At 39.9% G+C, this 8,550-nt stretch overlaps 1 non-coding gene across 1 annotated transcript; it reads right to left on the bottom strand.

The window, feature by feature from the left end:
* Positions 1-936: 936 nt before the first annotated feature.
* On the bottom strand, positions 937-1,043 carry LOC131226371 (small nucleolar RNA R71). Its single transcript, XR_009161760.1, has one exon. It is a non-coding gene; the product is annotated as a small nucleolar RNA R71 (small nucleolar RNA).
* Between the last annotated feature and the right edge of the window lie 7,507 nt (positions 1,044-8,550).

Here is an 8,550-nt window from a genome sequence, read left to right as displayed (position 1 = left end):
TTGATCAAGGGTAAATTTCAATCCAACTAATTTAAAATCTCCCCAGGATTTAAAATTTCATAAAAGATTAAATTCCAAGTTTCACCTCTTACCGAATAAAAATCGACCCAACATGTGACGTTTTCGAGGTGGACCAAGCCCAATTTTGGATAAGCAAATTTAAGATATGATCACTTTCCCGGGGTTAGGGTCCAATAATTTAAAATTGAACCCGGTTTAGGATGGTTGTTTAGTAAGACTCACTTCTCCTTTAAGATCAAATAAATTTAAAGTGATTGATGCGAATTTCACAAGCAATCAAGTAAAGCGCTAATTACCCCAAAAACAACTACTTAAGGAAAGATTAGCACAAAAATTCCAAGGTCGTTACAGTGGGTCCGTGATAATACTCGACGTCTCTTGAGTGAAGGAGGATTGGTTGAGGGGTTACCTATCCATCACAAGATTAGACACCACTCGAGATCCACAGAATTGACTGAAGTTATGGCTGCCAATCAACTAGCCAATCAACCTCCAAATCCACCTCAACTTTGGGTTGAGGAAATCTAGGATGAGAATGAGGTGCATTAAATACCCCTGTCTCATACTTTACGAGATTATTTACAACCGGCGGGAGTAAGCACACTTTCATGCATGATTTTTTCAAAAAATATGGGACATATGGATATCAAGCCAGGGGTGATCCAACTCCTTCAAAAATTCCAAGGACTTGAATTTGAAATTCTATATTTACATATGAAAGAGTTTGATGAGATCATAGCCACTCTATACTTTCTGAACGTGTCTGAAGACATGGTTAGGATGAAACCCTTCCCCTTCTCCTTAAAAGAGAAAGCTAAGATATGGTTGCATTCATTACGTACACGGTCTATTAGCAGATGGAACGACATGACAAGGGAGTTCAGAAAGAAATTTTTCCCATATCATAAAATGAACACCCTTAGAAAATCGATCATGAACTTTGCCCAAAAGGACGGTGAAACATTCTTCCAATGTTGGAAGCGGTTCAAGGATCTTGTCAATTTATGGCCACAACATGGTTTTGAAACTTTGCGAATAACAAGTTTTTTTTTTTTTTTAAACGATGGGCTGACTTCTTCCATATGCCAAATGGTCGAGACAAGGTGTAATGAAGAATTCATGAACAAAGAGGTCGATGATGTATAAGATTATTTTGACAAGCTTGCTGAAAACACATAATCATGGGACATCTCCCCAAAATCAAGCACCACTTCTAGGCCTACTCAATTAAAGGAGAGGGGTGGAATTTATCTTCTGAAAGAAGATGATGATATAAATGCTAAAGTGACTAATTTCACAAGGAAACTCGAGGCCATGAAACTAAAGAAGGATAAGGTTACAGAAACTATTTGCGGTATTTGTGCTTGCAACATTCACACAACTGAAAATTGTCCAACAATACCTGCTTTTCAAGAGGTACTAAATGAGAAATCTAATGCCATGAATAATTACTAAAGACCTTTCAGTGGATCCACTTCAAATACATATAATCCTAGTTGGAGAAATCATCTAAATTTCAGTTGGAGGAATGGACAAACTGCTACTCCTCAAAGATTCCCTAATCAAATTTTAAATCAAGGGAAACCTCAACAGGATCCAGTTCTAAAGAATCTTCAAAATCAAGAGCGTTTCAATCAGGGTATGATACAAGCCTTTCAAGACTTTACAAAGGCCATACAAGGGCTTGATACAAAAATGCAATTGGGGAAAAGGGAAACCTTCTAGCTCAACCTCTTCCCAATCCAAAACAACACTATGGAGCTAGTGACTCGAGCTCTTCAAATAAATGGAGCAAGCTAAGTCTATCACCACTCTTAGGAGTGGGAAAACAATTAATAAATCTATTTCGTTAAGGGCTGAAAAGTCTAAGGACCCTGAAATAGAGGAAACTAATAGACCTAGCAACACTTCACATGAGTTAGAACCAGAACCTTAAGGCAAGCCAATTGCTCCATTTCCTCAACGGTCGATTGCACCAAAACCTCTTTCTAACTCTCAGGACATTCTAGAGGTGCTGAAATAAGTGAAGGTCAACATTCCACTACTGGATGCCGTTAAAAAAATATCTTCATATGCCAAGTTTTTGAAAGATCTATGCACTACCAAAAGATGACAAAACATTCAAAAGAAAATATTTCTGACAAGAAAAGTGAGTGTCATCCTAAAGCAAGATGTGCCACAGAAATACAAAGATCATAGTAGTCCAACCATTACTTGTGTAATTGGGAACTACCGAATTGAGCACGCACTTCTTGACTTAAGAGTAGTGTAAATCTGATTCCATACTCGGTCTATGAATAACTGGGTGTAGGTGAATTAAAACCTACCCGGACCACATTACAACTTGTTGATCACTCAGTTCGTGTACCAAGATGGATAATTAAGGATGTGTTAGTCCAGATTGATAAATTCTACTACCGAATAGATTTTATCTTCTTGGATACTCAACCCATCGTGGACATGAGCACTCAAATTCCTGTCATTTTTGGTCAACCATTCCTTACCACATCAAATGCAATCATCAATTGCAGGAATGAAGTTATGAGTTTGTCTTGTAGAAATATGACATTTGATCTAAATATCTTTTTCAATACAGGAAAACAGTTAGAGGATGATGATGATTCCCACGATATTAACCTGATTGACTCTTTCGTGGAAGATAGAACTCTTCTGACCTTATCCTTTGACTCTCTAGAGATGTGCCTGGCCCACTCCCATGATTTTGATAATAATATGATTAAGGAGATGGGGACCATGCTGGATACCATGCCAGTACTTGAAGTTAACCAGTGGAGGCCACAATTTGAAGAATTACCCCAAACCGATGTAATGTCTCTACCTTCTAACCTCAAGGCACCGAAGCTTGACTTAAAACCTTTGCCCTTTGATTTAAAATATGCCTATTTAGGTCGAGATGAGACATACCCGGTGGTGATTTCTCCCACCTCAAGTAAGAACATGAGAGTATGCTTATCTCTACTCTCATTGAGTATAAAGGAGCCATTGGATGGTCAATTGCGGACCTCAAGGGAATTGACCCTTCAATTTGTACTCACTGCATTTATCTAGAAGATAATGTTAAGACCTCAAGACGATCACAATGTAGATTAAATTCACATATGAAGGAAGTGGTTAAGGCCAAGGTTCTTAAGCTATTAGATGTGAGTATCATATATCCTATATCGGATAGCCAATGGGTGAATCCAACTCAGGTGGTTCTTAAGAAGTCTAGAATCACCATAGTAGCCAATGCCAATAATAAAATCATGCCAACTAGAGTTACTACTGGTTGAAGAATGTGCATTGACTACAAGAAATTGAATACCGTCACGAGGAAGGATCACTTTCGTTTGCCATTCATTGATCAAAGTTTGCAAAGGCTAGCTGGTCACTCGTACTACTGCTTCCTCGATGGGTATTCGGGTTACGACCAGATAGATATAACCCTTGAAGCTAAGGAAAAGACCACATTTTCATGTCCTTTTAACACTTTTTCTTACCAAAGGATGCCATTTGGACAGTGTAATGCCCCTACCACTTTTTAGCGATGCATGTTGAGTATTTTTTCTGACATGATAGGGCAATATCTAGAGGTCTTCATGGATGACTTCTTTATCGTTAGTCCATCCTTCAATAATTGTTTAGAAAATCTTAAATATGTGTTGAAGCGATGCGAGGAAAAGAATTTGGTACTAAATTGGGAGATCATCTCGTCCAAGGGAATTGAGGTAGATAAAGCTAAAATTGATCTTATCTTTATCATACCTCCACCCAAAGGTATACGAGATGTGCGATCCTTCTTAGGACACACAGGGTTTTATAGAAGATTCATAAATGACTTTAATCACCTCTCTCGTCCTTTGTGTAATTTACTTAAAAAAAGATGTTCCATACTAGTGGACTGAACAATTCTAAGAAGCTTTCTCTAAACTCAAGGGCATGTTGACTACTACTGTAACGCCCTGAAATTCGGGGGTCGAATATAACTCAGCTCCTGAGTTCCAAAACATCACTTATGCAACATATGTAATAATGGATGTATGTTGTCTGTATGAGTACATAAAACATGGAATAGATTAAGCCAAACTGCAACATAATTCAGGGATAAGTGAAAGTCGCAAGTGGAAGACTTAAAGAAGTATAGATATCAGTATATGTCCCTGAGATATGCATACTCTACCAGGTTATAATTACATTCATGTGTGTCTCAAAATGAAGTATCAAATGAAATAAACCATTACAAAATAAATCCTATATCTCCGTAGATCAGGACACAACTCACATGAACCCGCCTGAGAACTACATAAAAGAAAATGCGTCCTCATCATCCTCATACTCCTGCTCTGCCTCAGGGGTCGCGTCATCATCTGCATCTAAGACAGAGTCTGGTTGGTGTTGAAACATTGTCCCAAAATGTGGGAGTGAGTGATCAACTCAGTGGAATTATACAGTAAAAGTTAACATGATATCAAATCAATCAAGCAGTAATGATAAGGTAATACAATCAAACACGTCCTAAGTACTCTTGTTAATGCAAGGATGTATGAAGAAATGATGCATGCCCTCGCCTGCACTCTCTCAGCGTCTTCATCTTACAGAATGTAGGAGTGAGTCATCAACTCAGTGAAACTATACAGTAAAAGTTAACATGATGTCAAATCAATCAAGCAGTAATGATAAGGCAATACAATCAAACACGTCCTAAGTACTCTTGTTAATGCAAGGATGTATGAAGAAATGATGCATGCCCTCGCCTGCACTCCCTCAGCGTCTTCATCTTACGGTACGCATGACAACCTCCCGCAGTGCCAATGACGCCAACGCACATGCAATGCGGTGCATGAACATGATTACCAAGTTGTTATTAGTCTTTTTCATACAGCAGGATTGAGAAGCTAAAGTACCTTCCTCATATCAATTCCCAAATGGTGATCCATTCTAGGGTCGTCGGTCCTAGATAATATCATACGATCATATGGTTCTAGGTCGCTGCAAAGGGCTCGTCACCAATCAATGCATGCCTATCATACCTTAGTCCTACCCTAAGGCTCGTCGCCTTAATGCGGTATCAAGGTATGCTCGAGGTCACTACAAAGGGCTTATCACCAATCAATGTAAGTCGACAGCGCGAATATAGTGTCCCATATCACCATAATCGGCTCACGAGTCTGGTGTGCTCACTGGTCACTACAGGGAGGCTCGTCACCCCAGCGTAGGCTGACAGCTCGACCACGGTGTCCCATACCACCATGCCCGGCTCATGAGTCTTAGCGGATCAAGGTACAATGGTTAACGGGATTGTATTGGTAAGTTTGGTATATATCGTATACTTAACCCCTTGCTCTGGCAATACTAGCACAGGAGTAGATGTCAACTTTTCCTTCAGCTCCTAAAAAGTTATTTCCGCCTTTTCATTCCAAGCAAACTTTAAGTCTTTCTGTGTCAACTGAGACAACAGTCTGGCTATGTTCGAGAAGTCTCGTATGAAACGTCGATAATAGCCTGCTAGACCCAAAAAGCTTCTCACCTCAGTAACCGAACCAGGCTGCTTCCAGTCCTGAACTGCAGCTACCTTAACGAGATCGACAGCTATCCCTTCTTTGGACACCACATGTCCTAGGAACTTGACTTCCTCTTTTTAGAAATCACATTTCTTGAACTGCGCAAAAAGCTGATTCTTCCTGAGAGCATCCAAGACCGCTCTTAAGTGCTTCTCGTACTCTTCTCGACTCGCAGAGTATATCAAAATGTCATCGATAAAGATAATGACGAATCGGAACAAGAATGTTCGAAACACCCTGTTCATCAGATCCATGAACACGGCCGGTGCGTTCGTAAGACCGAACGACCTCACAAGGAACTCATAATGGCCGAAGCTAGTCCTGAATGCGGTCTTTTGCATGTCCTCATTCTTGATGCGCAACTGATGATACCCTGACTGCAGATCAACCTTCGAAAAATATCGAGCCCCCTTCAACTGATCAAATAGATCATCGAGCCTGGGCAAGGGATACTTGTTCTTAACAGTCACCTGATTTAACCTGCGATAATCTATACATAATCGCAAGAAACCATCCTTCTTCTTGACAAACAGAACAGGTGCTCCCCAAGGGGACACACTAGGTCGAATAAAACTCAACTTCAACAAGCCATCTATCTGCTTCCTCAATTCCTCCATTTCACTCGAAGGGATGCGATAGGTGGGCAAAGAAATAGGTGTCGCACCAGGCATGAGATCGATAGTAAAATCAATCTCGTGCTGAGGGGGTAATCTAGGAATCGACTCGAACCCATCTTCAAAATTCCAAACTACTGGCGTGCTTTCAAGCACCAAACCAGCAATACTCTCCAACAGAGATAACTGACCTGAACAGGGAAAGTAAATGTCTCGCCCTCAGGTCATTAGACTATCACCAGCCTAGCTTCACAATCAATCTCTACTCGCATTTTCGTGAGCCAATCTATACCCAAAATGACATCGTAATGGTATAGAGGTGCGACAAAAAGGTTAACAAGAATCGATCTGCTCCCTAGATCAATCAAACAACCCATACAAATCTTGGTAATATCAGAGGAGGTCCCTGTAGCAATAGTGAGCGTCACTCCCTTCATAGTAACAGTGCCTAAACTCAGGCACTTAACTGCCGTAAACGATATAATAAAGGTAGTGGACCCTGTATCCACCAATAAAGAAACGGGAAAACCTTGGATGTGAGCTGAAATCTCAAAAGATCTCGGTGCCAAGTCAGCCCTAAGTTATTTGTAAAGAAACAACTTTGTGTTATGGATGAAGGATCCGAACTTCCAGAGCATATGAAGTCATTTACAAAAATATTTAGCGAGTTGCTAAGGCTTAGAAAGATGATCAAGGATAAAGATAAAGCATTACTACTTCTAGTATCACTTCCCACATCATATGGCCATCGTGTTACTACTTTGCTATATGAGAAGAGTTCTCTGAAGATGAAGGAAGTCATCACGGCTCTTGTGTCCAACAATATGAGGAGGAAAACAAGTGATGATGATTCTCAGGCGGCAGTGTTAGTTGCGAAAGGGGGTCAAGGATGTGGGAGATCCGTAGAATGATCTTGGTCTTATAGGAAGAAGAAGTCTAGATCGAAATCAAAGGCAAAGGATGGATGCTTATAAATGGATATTTCAAAAGAGACTGTCAAAACTGAAGGATGGCATAGAAATGAAGAATTTAAAAAAATATATGAGCAACTCAGGATGATCGTATCATACATGCCCTAATAGGACTTTGTTAGATACCGACAACTCATATAATGGTGGGAGTATTTTGATGGGGAACGACATTGCATGTAAGGCCATCAAAATAAGGACCATCAAGATAAGGATGTTCACTGGAGTCATACGGACACTAGGTGATGTCAGGCATGTCCCGGATCTAAAGAAAAACTTGATGTCCTTAGGCATTATAGATATGAATGGGTGCATATTCACAACATTTAGCAGTATAATCAAGGTCACCAGAGGTGCAATGGTGTTAATGAAGGAACATAAGATAATGAATATATACAAGTTGGTTAGGAGCACAATCATAGGTGAGGTTGCTACCTCCTCACCCATAAAATCCAACACAAATAACACAAATCTGTAGCATATGTAGCTAGGGCATATGAGCGAGAGGGGCATGATAGAACTCCATAACCGAAAACTGTTGAAGGTTGTTAAGGCATGTAAGGTAAATTTCTGTGAGCATTACATCTATAGGAAGCAATGCTGGGTAAAGTTGAAGACTACTATACATACTAGCATCAGGGTGCTTAGTTACATATATTTCAATGTTTGGGAGCAGTAATAGTACCACCCTAGGGAGGAGCACGATACTTTGTAAGCTTCATATATGATTACATGAGGAATGTTTGGGTCTACTTCTTAAAGCAAAGTCTGATGTATTCACCAAATTCAAGAAATGGAAGGCAGAAGTAGAGAAACAAATCAGAAGACATGTTAAGAGTCTCATGTTAGATAACCGTACATAATACAAAGATGCAAAATTCATAAAATTCTGTAAGTAACAGGGAATCACATGGAACTTCTCAACTCTAGGGACCCCACAATAGAATGGGGTAACAGAGAGGATGAACATAACTCTATTGGATAGGACGAGAAATATGCGGTTGTATGCGGAGCTGCTTAAAAGATTTTGGACAAAAGTGGTTAACATGTCATGCTATATTGTGAATCAAACACCATTTATAGCGCTGGACCTTAAAGTCGTAGGTGAAGTCTAGACATGCAAGGACGTAGGACGTTGATTACTCAGGGTTAGAGATTTTTGGGTGTCTAGCATATGTCGACATGTAGAGTGCACAAAGGACGAAGTTGGATTCCAAATCTAAAAAGGTTAGCACGATTGATGATATCAGCCCAGGTGTTAATAAATCGACCTTGGGAAGAGATTTTCTCAAGGACTAGGGTTATTCCTAGGGTATGAATTGCAAGGGGAGATTTGTTTGCTTTCGTAATCCAAGAAGGTGAGTAGTGTAACTCTAAGGTTTCAAT

This window comes from Magnolia sinica, chromosome 14 (genome assembly GCF_029962835.1).
Source record: "Magnolia sinica isolate HGM2019 chromosome 14, MsV1, whole genome shotgun sequence".
NCBI lineage: Eukaryota > Viridiplantae > Streptophyta > Magnoliopsida > Magnoliales > Magnoliaceae > Magnolia > Magnolia sinica.
Note: the sequence above shows the minus strand (reverse complement) of the source record. Positions and strands in the feature narration are given on the sequence as shown.